Source organism: Panthera leo, chromosome C2 (genome assembly GCF_018350215.1).
Source record: "Panthera leo isolate Ple1 chromosome C2, P.leo_Ple1_pat1.1, whole genome shotgun sequence".
Taxonomy (NCBI): domain Eukaryota; kingdom Metazoa; phylum Chordata; class Mammalia; order Carnivora; family Felidae; genus Panthera; species Panthera leo.
In genome coordinates, this window is record NC_056687.1 from 42,051,387 (window position 1) to 42,072,452 (window position 21,066).

The 21,066-nt window shown below is 37.2% G+C and overlaps 1 long non-coding RNA gene across 2 annotated transcripts in view; it reads right to left on the reverse strand.

Annotated features, from left to right (window-relative positions):
• The window catches only part of LOC122198627, a 136,003-nt gene that overhangs the window by 28,640 nt on the left and 86,297 nt on the right, over positions 1–21,066 (reverse strand). For both annotated transcript variants that reach the window (XR_006193070.1, XR_006193069.1), the window contains exon 5: positions 5,116–5,198. This is a non-coding gene — a long non-coding RNA (uncharacterized LOC122198627). The remainder of the gene's footprint in view (positions 1–5,115; positions 5,199–21,066) is intronic.

Here is a 21,066-nt window from a genome sequence, read left to right on the forward strand (position 1 = left end):
GGGAAGGAAAACTTCCAGACTCATTCTATGAAGCCAGTATTACTTTGATTCCTAAACCAGACAGAGACCCAGTAAAAAAAGAGAACTACAGGCCAATATCCCTGATGAATATGGATGCAAAAATTCTTAATAAGATACTAGCAAATCGAATTCAACAGCATATAAAAAGAATTATTCACCAGGATCAAGTGGGATTCATTCCTGGGATGCAGGGCTGGTTCAACATTCGCAAATCGATCAACGTGATACATCACATTAACCAAAAAAAAGAGAAGAACCATATGATCCTGTCAATCGATGCAGAAAAGGCCTTTGACAAAAACCAGCACCATTTCTTAATAAAAACCCTTGAGAAAGTCGGGATAGAAGGAACATACTTAAAGATCATAAAGGCCATTTATGAAAAGCCCACAGCTAACATCATCCTCAACGGGGAAAAACTGAGAGCTTTTTCCCTGAGATCAGGAACACGACAGGGATGCCCACTGTCACCGCTGCTGTTTAATATAGTGCTGGAAGTTCTAGCATCAGCAATCAGACAACAAAAGGAAATCAAAGGCATCAAAATTGGCAAAGATGAAGTCAAGCTTTCGCTTTTTGCAGATGACATGATATTATACATGGAAAATCCGATAGACTCCACCAAAAGTCTGCTAGAACTGATACATGAATTCAGCAAAGTTGCAGGATACAAAATCAATGTGCAGAAATCAGTTGCATTCTTATACACTAACAATGAAGCAACAGAAAGACAAATGAAGAAACTGATCCCATTCACAATTGCACCAAGAAGCATAAAATACCTAGGAATAAATCTAACTAAAGATGTAAAAGATCTGTATGCTGAAAACTATAGAAAGCTTATGCAGGTAATTGAAGAAGATATAAAGAAATGGAAAGACATTCCCTGCTCATGGATTGGAAGAATAAATATTGTCAAAATGTCAATACTACCCAAAGCTATCTACACATTCAATGCAATCCCAATCAAAATTGCACCAGCATTCTTCTCGAAACTAGAACAAGCAATCCTAAAATTCATATGGAACCACAAAAGGCCCCGAATAGCCAAAGTAATTTTGAAGAAGAAGACCAAAGCAGGAGGCATCACAATCCCAGACTTTAGCCTCTACTACAAAGCTGTCATCATCAAGACAGCATGGTATTGGCATAAAAACAGACACATAGACCAATGGAATAGAATAGAAACCCCAGAACTAGACCCACAAACGTATGGCCAACTCATCTTTGACAAAGCAGGAAAGAACATCCAATGGAAAAAAGACAGTCTCTTTAACAAATGGTGCTGGGAGAACTGGACAGCAACATGCAGAAGGTTGAAACTAGACCACTTTCTCACACCATTCACAAAAATAAACTCAAAATGGATAAAGGACCTGAATGTGAGACGGGAAACCATCAAAACCTTAGAGGAGAAAGCAGGAAAAGACCTCTCTGACCTCAGCCGTAGCAATCTCTTACTCGGCACGTCCCCAGAGGCAAGGGAATTAAAAGCAAAAGTGAATTACTGGGACCTTATGAAGATAAGAAGCTTCTGCACAGCAAAGGAAACAACCAACAAAACTAAAAGGCAACCAACGGAATGGGAAAAGATATTTGCAAATGACACATCGGACAAAGGGCTAGTATCCAAAATCTATAAAGAGCTCATCAAACTCCACACCCGAAAAACAAATAACCCAGTGAAGAAATGGGCAGAAAACATGAATAGACACTTCTCTAAAGAAGACATCCGGATGGCCAACAGGCACATGAAAAGATGTTCAACGTCGCTCCTTATCAGGGAAATACAAATCAAAACCACACTCAGATACCACCTCACGCCAGTCAGAGTGGCCAAAATGAAGAAATCAGGAGACTATAGATGCTGGAGAGGATGTGGAGAAACGGGAACCCTCTTGCACTGTTGGTGGGAATGCAAATTGGTGCAGCCGCTCTGGAAAGCAGTGTGGAGGTTCCTCAGAAAATTAAAAATAGACCTACCCTATGACCCAGCAATAGCACTGCTAGGAATTTATCCAAGGGATACCGGAGTACTGATGCATAGGGGCACCTGTACCCCAATGTTTATAGCGGCACTCTCAACAATAGCCAAATTATGGAAAGAGCCTAAATGTCCATCAACTGATGAATGGATAAAGAAACTGTGGTTTATATACACAATGGAATACTACGTGGCAATGAGAAAAAATGAAATATGGCCTTTTGTAGCAACATGGATGGAACTGGAGAGTGTGATGCTAAGTGAAATAAGCCATACAGAGAAAGACAGATACCATATGGTTTCACTCTTATGTGGATCCTGAGAAACATAACAGAAACCCATGGGGGAGGGGAAGGAAAAAAAAAAAAAAAAAAAAAAAGAGGTTAGAGTGGGAGAGAGCCAAAGCATTAGAGACTGTTAAAAAACTGAGAACAAACTGAGGGTTGATGGGGGATGGGAGGGAGGGCAGGGTGGGAGGGAGGACAGGGTGGGTGATGGGTATTGAGGAGGGCACCTTTTGGGATGAGCACTGGGTGTTGTATGGAAACCAATTTGACAGTAAATTTCATATATTAAAAAATAAAAAAAAAAAAATTAAAATAAAAAAAAAAAAAAAAAGAAAATAAAAGTTTTGTGAAGGTAGTAATTATAAGGTGGTTGGCAACTCCATTTGTAAAACTGGCAATTTCAATTTCTGATCCCGTAGTATCTTTTAAAACCTCTGAAGTTGAGGCCACGAAGTCATGTGTTTTTTTTTTCTCTTATTTCAAACTTTTTGGAGTACTTCTTCAGTAATGGTCATTGTGATAATCTCCTCCAACAATCTCTAAACATTCTTTATCGTGAAGCAACTGTGTGGGTTGGGTGGGATTGGGTGGACCCTGAGAGGTCCACATCCTTTGGGTTAATCCCACATTCCTTACTATAACCATTGTCACAGCAACTCACACAGCAAATGTCTGGCAATCTAAGACAGATTCAGTTAATGTATAGCATTTTCTCGGCCACTGAAATTAGTTGAAGACTAGCCCAATCATCACTAAAGTTGGTAATGATAAATTAAATTCTGGAGCTGGATGCCCATCTTCTCCTAATGATGTGTTTTATCAATGTGCCATCAGTCTGCCACCCTGAAGGATGCCAATTTAAAGATACAGATAAAACACATTTAGGCCAAAGACTTGATAAATCGTATCTAGGTATGTTATTTCTCTGAAAATTTGAAGTGATCTGAATAAATCCCTTTATAATTTAAATCATTTCAAAATAGATTTTACATAACAAGTTAAATGGTCATAACTGCATCTCTTCTGATATCTTAAGTCTAACAAATATTTCTGTAGCTAGAAGTATTGTGCCTCATGATTTTTACAGTTTAGTTACATTATCTTAAATTATTTGGTAAACAATTAAAGAGAAAATAATTTTCTATTAATTTGCTTAAAAGGTTAAAAGCAAAGGATGCTGTTTGTTAAGTCACATACTTGGCTAATTAAGTTCTTTGTCTTCTTTTTCTGTAATCAAAGAATGCTAAGATGAGAATCGGATGACAATGATCCTTTAATTGAACAATACATCTGAAGCTTGAGTTCCGTTCCAGTTGGTCATTAGTCAACCCTCTATCACTTCCAGTGACAGGAAACTCATACCTCCTGAGGTAGCTTCTGTCTTTATTCAAAATTTGTTGGTGAGCTCCATTTTCACTCATATTGGAATGCTGACTACTAGTTCACTGAAAATACTACAAATTTTAACAGTATTTATTTTCCTTTCTCTTTAGATAATACTTTATCACTTCAGGCAAAAAACATTCATTGCTAGTTGCCTTTGAAATTCCTGCTGTCTTTATTCAAAGATATCACTTCAATTTTCTTTTTAGCCAATTCACTTTGGGCTACTGTGTTTTTTCTAATTTAGTCCATTATGATTGCAGAGATTAGAAAAGGAACCATGATTCTCATGTCTTTTCTAAAATCCTATTATCCTGTTCAGAGATCACTAAGATTTCTGGTAGTATAAGTTGATATAATTCATCAATTTTGGAAAATTCTTAGTCTTTATCTCTTTAAATATTCTTTCTTCCCCATTCTCCCTCTGCCCCTTTTCTGATATTCCATTTATAAACAAATTGGGAGTTGTTACAAATATCTTTTGTTTCAAATATTTTTCTTTTTGTTTTAGTGTGGATGTAGTCTATCAACTTGTCTTTAAGTTCACTTCTCCTTTTCTGCTATTTCCATGCTCCTGCTAAGACTCTTTAGTGAATTTTTCATTTCTGATAATGTCTTCACTCTAATATTTCCATTTTTTTTTTCTACAGCAGATGCCTCTTCCTCTTGCCATTCTACCAGAGGTAAAAGTAATTGTGTAATTTTCTCCCGTTAAGTATATTTTTGGAGTTTAGTTCTTTATGTGTTTCTGTGTGTACTCAGATCTCTGAGGGTTTATAAAACTAGATTCTGTAAGTTATCTGGATTGTTTTGGTTGTTAAGATAAGTCCCTTGCCACTTGCTAAAGCTGAACTAAAACCAAAATTGCCATAAGGTTTTAATTTTAAAATCATATAATCGTGATCTCCATTGACGTGATTTCAACGATATGAATTCATGACTCAAAATATGAATGATTTTAATTCAGCCAATAATTAGATCACTGGTCTTGTAGATGGAACAGTATATCAAGAATCTAGAGACCTGTGCCTAGAAACTCGCATTGTCACTCATCATTACCTGCGTGGCTTGTGCGATTACATTTAAACATATAGTTTCTCCATGTCTAAATATATTAGAGTGGTTACTGCTAGAAAGTGAAAGTAAGAATAGCATTCACATAAGAAATATGAAAGACCTCATGTGTATTTCCTTGAAAAAATAAGAAGGAGGAAGATGAGACAACTATGACATAATGTTCACAATGACTATTTCTAGAAAGTCAATAATACCATTTTAGCATTTGTAATTTTCCATGTTTCTCATAAATTTTTCAAAATTAAAAAATGTAATAGTAATACTAATACATCACTCCAACCAGTGTAGCAACAAATTATATAAAGGGAAAATGTACTGATTGCAGATCAGCCAGGATAAGGGGTATGATGAAGCAAAACTTACAAAAATCATAAAGAAATTATTCATGGTCTGGTGTTTGACTGGCTTGTCTGATGTGAAAGTTGGAAGATCCAGTTGTGAAAGTCCTGGAAAAATAAGAGAAAAATATTCCTTTTTTTAATTATGAAGGCTTTGTAGAATCCCAAGGATCTCCCCCCAAGTATGCAAATAAGCCCAGCGTCCTGTGTTATTTGTCATTCTCCAAAGTACTTATAAATATAATTTTTTAAAATATTCCACTTGTGAGTTGTATCATGTGGTATTTGTCTTTCTCTCTTTGGCTTACTTCACTTAACATAATGTCCTGTGTTTCATCCATGTTGCCACAAACGGCAGGATTTCTTTCTTTCTCGTGGTGGAATACCATCCCATATTCTTGTTCCATTCACCCATTGACAGACATTTATATTTCATCTGTATCTTGGCTATTTGTAAAGAAAGCTGCAATGAACCTACAGGTGTCGATATCTTTTTACAATACTGATTTTGTGTCCTACAGATATATACCCCAAAGTGGGAATGCAGAATCATATGGTAGTTCTATTTTTATTTTTTTGAGGAGCCTCCATACTGTTTCCCATAGCGGTTGCACCAAATTACATTTCCACCAACAGTACACAAGGGGTCCCTTTTCTCCACATCACCACCAACACTTGTTACTTCTTCTCTTTTTGGTAAGTGCCATCCTAACGGGTTGAGACAATATCTCATTGTGGTTCACAGTAGAATGGTGATCACCAGGAGCTGGTGGGTGGAGTAAGTAGGAGACTCTCTTCAAATGGTGCAAGCTTTCGGTTATAAGATGAATAAGTTCTGGGGATCTGATGAACAGCATGATGACTGTAGTTAATAACACTGAATTGTGTACTTGAAATTTGCTAAAAAAGTTGACCTTAAGCATTCTCACCGCACACACACAAAATAGATAACTATGTGAGGTGATGTGTATGTTAATTAACCTGGTTGTGGCAATTATTTCACAAAGTATATGTGTATCGAATCATTACATTGTACACTTTAAATGTATGCAATTTCTCTGTCCATTATACCCCGATAAGGAAAAAAAACTGTAAGAAATGTAAGCAATGCAGCAAAAATATACAGTCCAGGAAAATAGCAGATTGAGCTGTTTATTTAGCAATCACACAGAAACACAGAACAGTAGGACTTGAAATGATTTATAGAGTTCTGGCTCATCACATTTATTTTTAAAATGCTTTTTAATGTTTATTTATTTTTGAGAGAGAGAGGGAGAGAAACAGAGCACAAGTGGTGAGGGGGCAGAGAGAGAGGGAGACACAGAATTTGAAGCAGGTTCCAAGCTCTGAGCTATCACCACAGAGCCCAATGGAGGCTTTGAACTCACAAGCTGTGAGATCATGACCTGAGCCAAAGTCAGATGCCCAACTGAGCCACCCAAGTGTCCCTCATCACATTCATTTTAAACAAGAAACTAAGATTTAGAAAGCTAACATACACTAGAGGTTATTAAAATTAGAAGCTCTATAAATCTGTTCTTTCAGTCTATTAATTTCTGTACCATTCCACTGACTTCTAGACGAGTTCCACTAGAAATTTCAAGGAGAGCTTTAATACTTGTCTCTCTCTCTCACTCTTGACCTAGAGTCAGCAACCAAACTTTATTAGTTCCTCATCTCAAAACCCAAGTGCTTCAACTTCAAGATATATTTATATGTTTAAATTGTCAAAATATGAGAAACTAGAAAAATACATACAACTAGCTATGTGAATTATGAGACCAAAGTCACCAGTTTTTCTGCTATAATAATCATAATTTATTCATCAATGTAAAAAATAAAAACTCACCATTACAACATCCACAAATCTGGGTTCATTCCTACTAAGCATTTTAAACATTTCATCTCTATGCTTCAAAATGTCATTAACTTTTGTCCTTTCCTAAGTAGTCTTCTTGTCACTAGCCCTTCAATGTGTACAATTTCTATCCCATTTTCTTGCTCCATCCAGACTTACTGACCTCAGACAGATTAGGTCCTGTTACTTCATTTTTCAAAGATTTCCAAAGGTATTCACCTTCCAAATATCTACACCTACACACATGTCCACACACACCCTAAAATATTCCAACATGTCATGTAAGAATTTCCATGAGATAAAATTTGGAATCAGCAACTTTTTTTTTTTTTATCAGAGATAGAGTAGGAACTTAAAAAGGAAAACAAAACAAAATGAAAAGTTCCTTAGCTTAAGACTAGAATTCTAGGGGCGCCTGGGTGGCTCAGTCGGTTAAGGGTCCGACTTCAGCTCAGGTCATGATCTCGTGGTTTGTGAGTTTGAGCCCTGCGTTGGGCTCTGTGCTGATAGCTCAGAGCCTGGAGCCTGCTTCAGATTCTGTGTCTCTCCATCTCTCGGCCCCTCCCCTGTTCATGCTCTGTGTCTCTCTATCAATAATAAATAAACGTTAAAAAAAAAAAGACTAGAATTCTAATTTGGGATGTACTTGGACCAGGAAAAGGATATTGTGAGGGGCATTAAGTTCCACAAAGCAGTGACTAGAATAGAAGGGTAAGCCTAGCAGTACAGCTTAGATCTAACATATCAAGGAACACATGCTCCTTAGATCCATGTTTCACAGTGTATCTAAAATCCTCACCCTACTGCACTTAAAAAACACAGTCATCAGTCATTTTCACTGTTTGAGTAGAATAATGTATCTTTCTATTGTTTAAGACACTGTCTACTAATCATCTCAAAAAGACATACCCCAACCAGCCTCTCCTCGGCAGAAATAGCAAGTGATCATTGCAACCTACTATAAAGGAGGAGGAAATCTCACCATGCATGCATTTTAGAGAAAGTGGAATTGATATGCTCAATGATGAATCAATGACTTTGCCAGGGAAAATAGGATATCCTGACCGGCCATTTGCCATTCCTTATTAATTCCTTATTAATGTATCTAATTCAGAGAGGGTATTAAGAGGCAATTCATTGAAGCAGCAGGAAATGGGTTCCCTAAAATAAAGAGGTATTTGTATACAATAAGAAGAGAAAAAAGAAATGAAATAGTTCTGGACACTATATCGACTAGTCTGTCACAAAGCACAAAGGAAAAATTTTTAATGAGATTTGGTAAAAGTTCCTCATTATCTATAAATTTGTTATTGCAACCAAATGGTTAATTTTAAAATGAATTAAGCATTAACATTTTATTAAGTGTAAAATATGCAATGATCAGATTCTGTGTCTTCATCTAAATAATTTGGGGTTTGTACACTTGGCTATCTTTTATTTTCCTAGTTGCAACTGATTAATACCCCCATTTAATAGTTAATGTTGATACTCTTCAAACCATTCCAGATGCCATGTAGCTTTTCTTCACTGGGCAAATCTAAAATATAAATTTGTGGTCTTTTTCCTCTCTCCACTTATGATGACAATGATAATAACATTTATTGAACATTTACTATGTACTAGGCACTGTTTTCAGTACTGTATGTGTTTTTTAATTGCAGTGTCAATTACAGTGTTTTATTAGTTTTAAGTGTACAATGTAGTGATTCAACAATTCTACACATTACTCAGTGTTTTTCATGATAAATGTACTCTTAATCCTCTTTATTTCTTTTACCCATCCCCTCTCCTATCTCTTCTTTTTTAAATTTTTTTTAGCATTTATTTATTTTTGACAGAGACAGCGTGAGTGGGGGAGGGGCGGAGAGAGAGGGAGACAACAAAATCCGAAGCAGGCTCCGGGCTCTGAGCTGTCAGCACAGAGTCCAATGCAGGGCTTGAACTCACGGACCGTGAGATGATGACCTGAGCTGAAGCTGGACGCCTAACTGACTGAGCCACCTAAGTGCCCCTCTCCTACCTCTTCTATGGCAACCATCAGTTTGTTCTCTAAAGTTAAGAGTCTGGGTGTTTTTTGTTTGTCTTTTTTTCCCCTTTGTTTGCTCATTTGCTTTGTTTCTTCAATTCCACATATGAGTGAATCACATAGTATTTGCTTTTCTATGACTGACTTATTTGACTTAGTATTATACCCTCTAGATCCATCCATGTTATTGCAAATGGCAGGATTCCACTCCTTTTTATGGTTGAGTAATATTCCATTGTGTGTATGTGTGTGTGTTGGTATGTATATATATATATAGGATAAGAGGAAGTGGTATATATATATATGTGGTATATATGTGTGGTATATATATATATGTGGTATATATACATGTGGTATATATATATATATATATATATATATATATATATATATATATATATCACTTCCTCTTATCCATTCATCTATGCATCTATGGATGGACAGTTGCATTGCTTCCATATTTAGCTATTGTAAATAATACTCCAATAAATATAGGAGTGTATGTATCTTTTTAAATTAGTGTTTCCATTTTGGGCGGGTAAACATCCAGTAGTGGAATTACAGAATCATAGGGTAATTCTATTTTAAATTTTTTAGGGAAACGCCCTACTATTTTCCACTGTAGGGCACCAATTTGCATTCCCACCAACAGTGCAAGGAGGTTCATTTTTCTTCACATCTTGTCAACACTTGTTATTTATTTTTTTTCTTTAAGTTTATTTTAGCTATTCTGACATATATAAGGTGATGTCTCATTGTGGTTTTGATTTGCATTCCCCTGATGATCAGTGATGTTGACATTTTTTTCATGCTTCTATTGATCATTTGCATGTTTTCTTTGGAAAAATGTCTATTCATGTCCTCTGCCCATTTTTTAATCTAATTATTTGTGTCTTTGGTATTGAATTGTATAAATTCTTTATACATTTTGGATATTAACCCCTTGTCAGGTAAAACATTTGCAAATATCTTCTCCCATTTAGTAAGTTGCCTTTTTTTGAGAACATCATCTTAAATATTTGTTTATTTATTTATTTATTTTGAAAGAGAGAGAGAGAGCACATGTGAGTGGAGAAAGGGCAGAGAGAGAGAGAGGGAGAGAATCCCAAGCAGTCTCTGTGTGCTGTCAGCACAGAACCCAAAGTGGGGTTTCACCCCACAAACCAAGAGAGCATGACGTGAGCCACAATCAAGAGCCCGTGCTTAAAAGACTAAGTCACCCATTTGCCCCAGGTTGCCTTTTTGTTTTGATGCTTCCTTTTACTGTGCAAAAGCTTTTTATTTTGGTGAGGTCCCAAAAGTTTAATTGGATATGTTTTAACCATTTAGATCACATATCTTAATGCAAAAGAAAATTTGGCATAAGTTTACAGTAATTTGTTGGTTAACTTGACATTAAGATGCAAAATTGGCTCTCGCATCTCAATGCCACTTAAATTAACAGATTTTTTTTTCAGGCGTCTTTTTAACAAACTCTCATTTGCATGTGCGAAATCTTGCTGTGAGGCTGCATAAGGGAGAATTAAGAATAGATTTAGAGTACATTACATCTCTATCACATAAGAAAGCCCTAAATGAATTCCCCAGGTCTGTCACACCCTTTGGTTATTTAAAGAACAAGACTAAATTTGTGTGTTCAGCTGTGATATCTCTTGTCAGGTCGTCTTACCGTGTTCGAGAATAGGTCATCTGATTATTGTGGCATGTGCATGGAGTTTATACACGTTAAAATGGTGACAAATCAAGTTAGAGATTTCTAACTTGCCTTTCTGCAACAGAAAGGCAGAAGGCTTAATGTATCAAGTTAATATATAAATCATCTATGACTGAAACAAAGTGAAAACACTTTTGTTATAAGGACAAGCTACAAATATGAACCATGAAAATAAACGATGGATCCATTTCATGGTTATGGAAAACATAGACCCTCCTATCACTATTTCCTATATCAAGCTAATGGAGCACCCAAAACGATTTAGTAATAGCATCGCTTCCATTTGGACAAAGACTGTATGTATTTCTATTCTGAAAGAACTGACAGTTATATCATTTAAGCAAGGAGGACCTTGTATTCTAGTAAGTATTTGTGGAAAATTATTAGGTGAAGCCCTACAGTGAAAAGGCAGTTACTATTTACAGGAGCTATATTTGAATTCACAATATGCTTATCTCTAAAATTTGCAGAGAAATCAATACAAAAACCCACAGAGAAAATATGTTAACCACTAGGTTTTTGTATTGATTTCTCTCCAAATTTTAGAGATAAGCATATTGTGAATTCAAATATAGCTCCTGTAAATAGTAACTGCCTTTTCACTGTAGGGCTTCACCTAATAATTTTCCACAAATACTTACTAGAACACAAGGTCCTCCTTGCTTAAATGATATAACTGTCAGTTCTTTCAGAATAGAAATACATACAGTCTTTGTCCAAATGGAAGCGATGCTATTACTAAATCATTTTGGGTGCTCCATTAGCTTGATATAGGAAATAATGATAGGAGTATCTTTTGACTTTGTAATTAATTGAATTTTTTTTTTTTTTCAGAGAGAGAGAGAGCATGAGCGAGGAGAGGGAGAGAGAGAATCTCAAGTAGGCTCCACGCCCGGCATGGAGCCCAACACTGGGTTCAATCTCACAACCTTGAGATCAGGACCTGAGTCAAAACCAAGAGTTGGATGCTTAACAAATTCAGCCACCCAGGAGCCCTGTATTTGTGATTATTCTAAATGAAAACTCATAAAAGTAAAACATATCAATACATCTTTTGTTTGGAAAAATATAATTATATTAAATTAAAATTATAACATATAAACTATATCTAGAATCTATCAAAGCCATACTTGGGAGATTTATGCTTCTGGGCATTTTAAGGATAACAGGAACTGTATTCACCAAATGGTGCTAGAACATTTGAATATCCAAATGCAAATAATGGACATCAAACTCTACCACATTTCATGTAAAATATTAACTAGAAGAAGATGAATCATACACCTAAAAGAAGACCTAAAGCTCTAAAATTTCTAGAAGAAAACACACCAAAATTTGTGACCTTGGGGTAGCAGAGATGCATTAGGTAGAATACAAAAAGCACTAACCATGAAATAAAATATTGATAAAATATCAAAAAGTAAAAGGTTTTTTTCCCACTTTCAAAGATACTGTTAAGAAAGCGAAAAGACAGCCATAGACTGGGAAAAAATATTTGCATAACATATGTCTAATAAAGGACTGGTATACAGAAAATACAAATAACTCTTACAATAATGAGAAATATTACTCAATAAGATATGGATAAAATATTTGAATAGAAAATTCACCAAATAAGGATATACAAATAGCAAATAAGCACACGAAATGATCTTGAATATCATTAGTCAATATGGAAATTCATAATAAAGCATCATACCACTGAAAACACACTAAGATGGTTAAAGTTTTTCTAAGTTTATTTTTTATTTTGAGAGAGAGAGAGAGCATGAGTGGGTAAGGGGCAGGGAGGGAGTGGGAAAGAGAGAGAGAGAGAGAGAGAGAGAGAGAGAGAATCTCAAGCAGGCTCCACACTGCCAGCTCAGAGCCTGACACGGGTCTCGAACTCATGAACTGTGAGATCATGACCTGAGCTGAGATCAAGATTGGAACACAACTGACTCAGCCACCTAGGTGCCTCTAAAATTTTTTAAAAACTGACAAGTTCTGGCAAGTATATAGAGCAACTGGAACTCATATATTGCTGAAAGAAATTCAAAATGGTATGCAATTTGAAGTTTAGGGTGATACTTTCTTATCAAACTAAACTTATGCTCATACAACCCACTGATTCTGCCCCTAGACATTACTCCCCAAAATGAGAATTTATGTTTCCGGGAAGACTTGTCCTCCAACATTTATAGAAGATTTATTCATATAGGTAAAAACTGGAAACAACCCACATGTCCATCAGTTGGAGAATAAATAAACCCGGGGGGGGGGGGGGGAGAAAGAAGAAACTAATGATATACACAAGAACATGAATAGATTTTAAATCATGAAACTAAATGAAACAAGCAAGATAGTAAAGATAACCTACACACTACATGATTCTATTTAAATGATATTCTAAAAAAGGCAAACTATAGTGACAAAAAACATAGTAGTTTCCAGAGGCTGGCTGGGAGTAGGAAACAGGAATTAACAGCAAAGGGACACAAGTTTTGGGGGTGATGAAAATGTTTTGATATCAAGATTGTGCTGATGGTTCAAACCATATTAATTTCTACATTTAACTTATGGTACATAGATTAGAACTTGCTGCTATGGACAGAATGGTTTTGTCTCCCTAAAATTCACATGTTGAAATCCTGACCTCCAATGTGATGGTATTAGGAGGTGGAGACTTTGGTATGAAGATGTGGGGTCTTGGGGTAGGTTTAAAGGAGGTCATGAGGGTGGAGCCCCTGTGTTGAGATCGGTACCTTTATAAGAAGAGGAAGAGGGGCCAGAGCTCTCTCTCTCTCTGTCATGTGAGGATAGACCAAGAAGATGTCCATCTGCAAGTCAGAAAGAAGACCTTCACCAGGAATTGAATTGACTAGCCCCTTGATAGAGGACATCTCAGACTCCAGAACTGTAAGAAATCAATTTCTGTCATTGAAGCCACCCAGTACGTGGTATTTTGTTATAACAGACTAGAAGACCAAGATGCTCACTGACGCTTATTTTAATAAACAAATGGACGATAACACAGTTAAGTATTGAGCTAAAATTCTTGGGGATATTCTTAGGATTTGTTTATTTTAATAAACAAATGGACGATAACACAGTTAAGTATTGAGCTAAAATTCTAGAAGACCAAGATGCTCACTGACACTTATTTTAATAAACAAATGGACGATTACACAGTTAAGTATTGAGCTAAAATTCTTAGGGATATGGAACGGCATATAGTTAGTGCATACTTCAAGCTGCTGAAGTATAATCAAATCTGCCTCTCACTGTGGTCAAGTAGCCAAAGGGCTACTGAGTGTGAAGCTTAGAACAAAGGCTATGCAGGAAGCTCTGGACCATGCATTGAGGGGAACGCATTAAAATACTATGCCCTGGTGCTAGAGCGGCATAGGAGAAAGAGAGCTGGCGAATGTAACATTTCTGTAGGAAGTGGCAGCCAAGACTGAAGCAAATTCCCCCATTCGTAATTCTCTCTGTGTCCATCTGCCAAGAAAAACTAAACAGCAGCAGCACCAGCTGTTCTTGGTACTCCACAGATTGCAAGCCATGCTTCCCAAATTAACATCTCACCAACGCATACCCATGGAGTTTACATAAGGCAGGAACTAAGTCAAGATGGGATCTGGGAAGAGTGAGAGAGTAACAAGGAAGTATTATTAAGGAGCAGACAGCAAGAAGCTGTCCCTCTGATGGGCCTGCAGCCCAGTCTGCTGAGAAATTAGTGCGAGGTCAATTTGCAGAAGGAGGGAAGTGGACAGGTGTTTGAGAAGTGTAAGTAGGGTAGTAAGACTATGATGCAGTACTTTGCCTCCCCCATTTCAGAAACCGAAGTGAGAAAATAAAGAGTAAAATAGCAGAGCATTATTAGTACTGTCCATATGCCAAGTAACAAACTCAATGTACTGCATCCCATTAGACAGATGCTCGAAAGTTATAGGTGAAATGAATTATGTCAACATTATGCATTGATTCAAATATTAAGATGGCAATTCTTCATGTCTCCCTAAGAAAGGCCCTTGTGATCACATAATAAAGGGAGTCTCATTTATTCTGTTTTGAGAAGTGTATCCCTGAACCCACATCCCTCTGGCTGCTGGGGAAGAAATGCTTTCCTGTAGCTAGTGGCTGCTGTCATGAGGCCAGCATATTCCAAAGTCACCTGCCTTTAATGTGAAGTGAAAGCCCTTGAACCGGTGAATTTTCTTGGGAAAGTGAAAAATAAGAAAGCCACTTTTTCCTCTCTTTTTCTCTTTACTTTTCTCTTCCCTTACTTTTCTCCCTATTCCTCTAATTTCTATCTCCTTCCCCGTAAACCTTGTCGGGCTCACCCTGGACACACAGAGCAGGTTGGGAAAATGGCCATGCTGTCTTAGATGGCAATACAGAGAGGAGGCATGCTCGCATTTGAAAAGTGTGTCCATCGCAGTGTCCTCTAAAGTATTTCATTTTGAACATGAAACACGATGAGAACAAGTGTACATTATCCTATGTCGTATCATTGGGGGGGAGGGGTGTGCCAAAGGGGGGTTAACCAATTTAGCAATTTTAATCTTGAATATAAAAAGTTTAAAGCACCTGGGGTGCCGAGGTGCCTCAGTTGGATGGACATCCGACTCTTGATTTTGGCTCAGGTCATGATCTCACAATTCATGAGTTGGAGCCCTGAGTTGGGCTCTGCAGTGATAGCACGGAGCCTGATTGGAATTCTCTCTCCCTTTCTCTCTGCCCCTCCCCTGCTAGTGCTTTCTCTCTCTCCCTTTCTCAAAATAAATAAATTAACTTAAAGAAAAAAAGTCTAAAGCATCTATTGATGCTCCCATGGTATATTTTCTGAAAGCTTTAGGGGAAAAGGTATTTAGAATTTAGTTTACTCCATTTACATCCACTATCAACAAATCAGAAATACTTATGGCTTTATTCTGCAAAGGTGAACATTCCATTTGCCTGTGCAAAGACAAATGAAAATAACTTATGCGCATGGAAGAATAATCTCAGTGACGGCTAAGTATACTTTAAACAATATATGTACATATTTCTTTTTTTCTCTAAAACATTTTATGCATTTCTTATTTGCAAGATAAATGAGTATAAACAACTAACTTCAGTTTACAGGAGGCAACAGATACTTCTGCAGTCAGCCAACAGTATGTGTAAATATCATGTAACTGTCCTCCTAGGGTAACTAGGAGTTGCTAACAACTTATTTGGGCTTAGGGGTCACTGTCTGTGAGCTTTAATTGTCTCATCTGTATTCTGAAAGGACTGCATGAGTAACACATTTATAACAACATCTTAAAAAGCCATTGCTTTTCTTTAAAAATAAAAAATAATAAATTTATAAAGCCTCTGTAATTGATGTCTACAAACAAAACTAAGAGATATAAACAGTGTTGTCATTCAGATACATTGTTTCATATCCCTCTAAAAATATTGATTTCATTGGTTTTATGGGCTCTGCAGCTGACGGTTTTAAAGGGTTTGTATACTCTGCTGTTGGAGCAGATAGTAAATGCCATTTGCAAGTTTTCACGCCCAAAATAAATTTGCGTGAGACATGGCTATGAGACTCTTTTGAAAATTAACCTTAGGAAAGACAAATTTAAATTCTCCCCCCAAATCTTAACAAAATACAGGTCTTAGGTAGATAGATTTCTATTGTGGTTAATAGAGTGAAATAGTGCTAAGAGTTTGATCTGTAAGATTCAGGCTATCGGAGTTTACATCCCACTCCGCTACATTCAAGTGAGATAATCCTGAAGTATTTCAAAATCTGCATTAGTTTTCCCTTAAGTAAAATGAAGGGAAGCAGGACCACTGCTTTTATTGTATTCTTGTGAGTAATAAGTGATACATGTAAAAAGCAGTTAAAAGCGTGCATAGCAGAGCAGGAACATGAATAAATGTCAGCTATTTATTTTTGAACAAATATTTATGGAGTGATTACTGTGCTCTGTACATTGTTCTGGTTGCCTGAGAGATAGTAGTGAACACAAACTATTAGATTAGAATAGCTTCCTTCGTGAAGATCACATCCCAATGGGAAGATTGACAACATACATTAAATGTATACTCTGTTTGTGAAAAGTACTATCTGGGGAGAGACAAGACATCTCAGAGCCGAGGAAGCAATTTTAGGCAGGATGGCTAGGGAAATATCACTGGAAAGGTGGTATAGGTTAGAAAAGACTTGAGGGTGATGAGAAAGCAAGCCATGAAGACTTTTCAGGGTGAAAAGTTTTCTAGGCTCAGGAAACAAGTGTGAAGGCCCTATGGGAGAAGTGCATTTGATCTGTTAGAGGAACAAGAAAGAGATCAGTGTGCCTAGAAGAGAGTGAGCAAGGTGGTGTATAATACAAGAGGTCAGACAGGTGAGCTGCAGGTGGGGAACAGCAGGTGACGTGGGGTGCAGATCACACGGGCATTGAGGGGACTATTCCATAGCTGATGCTGTCAGTGACATGGAAACAGGGAGGAACGGGGATACTGAGTTATCACTGATCTGTGATAACTGTTCCTCCAGTTGACAGGCCATGAATATTCAAGAGAATATTCAGCATATTCCCAGTCAAGAGAACAACGAGGGCAGCAGCCAGTATGAGATTCCTACAGCACAAGTTAGTGTCCCTCCTGTTTCTCACACGAGCTAAATCATCAGGGAAGCAAAGAGGTCAATCAGCCAAGGGCTTGTGTTGCTTTCATTACAAGCCTGGAGAGCACTGAAACTTTCCAAGGAGAGAGAATTGTCTCTGGCTGCAGCTTCCACTGTCTTGAAGCCAGCTGTACACGAGCTACTCTCCATGCTCCATAAGGCACCAGCTTAGAGAATTCCACTTCCCCCTAAAGACCAGTCAGAACCGCTAGGAAAGACAAGCACTTCAAAGTAACACAGAAGTCTGGTGAATGTTCACATCACTTCAGAAAGCATTTCCCTGCTCACAGATAAGGGGAGAGCTGCATGATTCTGAAAGCTTGCAGAATTACAGCATTGCCCCCACCTGCTTTTCTGTTTCTCCTAGAAACTTACGTCAATCGAGAGGCATGTTTCTTGCACAGTTGAACACAAATAACAACTGGCTGGGAAAATAAAACAACACTAATCTCCGCCATTGTGATTTGGGGGCTTGAGCATGCATGTGAAACAGATGTGATCCCAACGACTATGACTTCTGGGTCTTGAAAACCTTAACAGTGCTTTTGACTGTCAATAATGTGACTGGCACGACTTAACGCCAAACTATTTTCTCAATATAAGAGAACGCATTTCTCTCTACCCTTTACCTTTACTGTGAATGAAGATTTCCCTTGTCCAGAATGAGACTACTCTAAACTGCGATTCAATGTGTGGAGTTGCCTCTGAGAATATTCATTCCATCAATGAGAAGGGAGATTAACTGGACCTGGTGGAGATTCTCTCTGGTTAGGGGCTAGCACCACAGGAATCCAGCTGGCCCCTTTTGTTCCACAGAATAAACAGAGCTTATTTCATTTAATCTCAGATCATATAACGTAAGCAATTATATACATAGATTCCCTTTCCAAAGACTTTCAGTAATGCTACTTGTGGGCTGCCATTTTCTTGGAACATGCCTACTGAAACCAATCCACTAAGAATACACAACTGCTTTTAAGTTAGTGTGTGTGAGTCATCATTCACGTGAAAATTCAATATCCCCAAAATGAAGAAACAACTGGCATTAAACAATTTCTACTCTTATTAGTTAAATCAATGTCATAAGCAAAAGAGTTTTCTTTTAAAAATTATCTGTTCTCTATCTTTGGAATCTTCCTGCCAAATCTCCTTCCCACACTTATCGCCCCAAATAAATCTTACACAGCCCACACTCTCCTACATCTAAATTATTTGGGTTTGCCTGACAGGCACATGAAATGTTAATCAAAATAAATAGTCATCTCTTCTTTCTGAATAGAGTGACAGCTGGTATTTTTCTTTCCTCACCACCTCCTCAAAAGACCTCTCCTTCACCAATCAAACCTACTCTTTTTTTTTTAATCCTTCCCATCAATGATCAGTGGCTTTCATCATTTCTGTTAATTTGGATTATTCAAAGACAAAAATGTATGTCATTTTAATATTATTTTAATTCAGGGACAATTCCATGTGACCTAATATAACAATACATTGACAGGCAACATTAAGAACAATAGGATGTAACTGTCTGAAAACATACAGCCAATTAACAAAGAAGTTTTATGCCCTCTTCTTGAGTGTCACCTCATCCCTGGCTCTATCTATATACTCATTCTGCCCCTCCAAGTCTCCTAATTACCACATCCCAAAGTTCTACTCTACCTATCAACAGTTCTAACCCTCAACCCATCCATCTCCCTATTCTACTCATGACCCTATCCCTCATTCTCTTCTATCTGGTCAAAATGGTTACTTCCATTGGGGTAAACTCTCCACTTTTGTGTTGAATGTGCACATCATAGGCAGAATAATCATTAATACGCCATTTTTTTAAATTTTTTAATTTTTACTTATTATTGAGAGACAGAGCATGAGCAGGGGTGGGTAGAGAGAGGGGGAGACACAGAATCTGAAGTTGGCTCCAGGCTCTGAGCTGTCAACACAGAGCCCGACACGGGGCTCGAATTCACGATCTGTGAGATCATGACCTGAGCCAAAGTCAGTTGCCTAACCAACTGAGTCACCCAGGTGCCCCAATTAATATGCCATTTTTAAATGCAGTTACTTTGTTTCATCTTAAGAAATCTTAAATTCATAATTACGACTTTGTCAATCACTTAACTCAGACTCCTAATTTTATTTTTATTTTTATGTACATGCCTTTTTCTGGACATCCATGTAGGAGTTCAATTAGCCAAACTCCTCAGCTCATGACATAGTCTATTTGTCCATGAAAGCTCTTCACATATATAATTTTATTCTTCCCTTCATTCCTGATATCACTCCCATCCCCTCTTTTTTCCCTGGGTTCTCACTATAGTACACATCATTAAATATCTGTTTATATTTAAAAACACAATAAAATTCTGTAGAATTTAAATAGACATAAAGCTACAGGTTTATGTTCTTTTTTTTATTTTTTTATTCCACACTGTACATTATAGAAATGTTACTATAAATGTACCTCATTCATTGCTTTTAGCAGTGGAATAGCGCATATATCATTGTGTTTTACGTATTTATTCCCCTGATGACAGACCAGTAGGTGTTCTCCATCTGTCTAGTTTAATAAACATGTGTATAGTTATTACTCATATAAGACAATTTGAGAAAGAATATTTACAAATGGACTATTTTTTTTAAGGTATGGATAGGATTAAGGGAACCACAGGGGTTAGTTTAGTAGCGCAGGGCTAAAAGCCTAGAGTTCTACAATCCCTAAGCTTAAAACCTTGGATGTGTAGTGGATGGTTGCTAAAACCTGAGAAAAGACAATTATGTTGAAGTCTACCTCCTGAGAGGAGCAGTGACCTTGAGTGGAGGAACACAGCTCAAACTGCTGTCTCACGTCTCTGAGGCTCTATTCATTTTTCTTTATTCTTTTTTCTTTCTGTTCCTCAGACTAGATCATCTCCATTGACCTACCTTGAAGGTTGCTACTTCTTTCCTCTGCCAGCTCAAATCTGCCATTGAGCCCTCTAGTGAGATTTTTCATTTCAGTTATTACAGATTTCAACTTGAGAATTTCTACTTTTGTTAAACAATTTCTCTCTATTGATATTCTCTATTTGGTGAGACATTGTTTTCATGTGTTCCTTTAGCTCTTTAGACAAGGTTTTCTTTAGTTCTACGAACATATTAAAGATAGCTGATACACAGTTTCTTCTGGTAACGCCAATGTCTGGATTCCTTCAAGGACAGTTTTTATTCTCCTGCCTGCTTTTTCATCCAGCATATGGGCCTTACTTTCTTGTTTCTGCAAGTCTTGTAATATTTTTTATTGAAATCTAAACATTTTAAATAACGTAACATTGTGGGGCACCTGGGTGGCTCAGTCAGTTAAACGTATGACTCTTGGTTTTGGCTCAGGTCATGATCTCACAGTTTGTGAGTTCAAATCCCACACTGGGCTCTGCGCTGACAGTGTAGAGCCTATTTGGGATTCTCTCTCTCTCCCTCTCTCCTTGCCCCTCCCCTGCTTGTGCTATCTCTCTCTAAATTAATTAATTAATTAATTCATTCATTCATTTCAAAAAACCTAAATAATGCAATGTGGTAATTCAGATCCTACCCACCCCCAGTGTGGTGTAGTTGTTGTTGTTATTGCTGGGGTTATTTGTTCATTTATTGACCTACTTGACCAAATTTTGTAAATTATGCACTTTGTGTCACAAGTAGCCACTTGTCTCTGCCGGATTATTTTAATGGTCAGCTAGCGATTAAACAGAGATT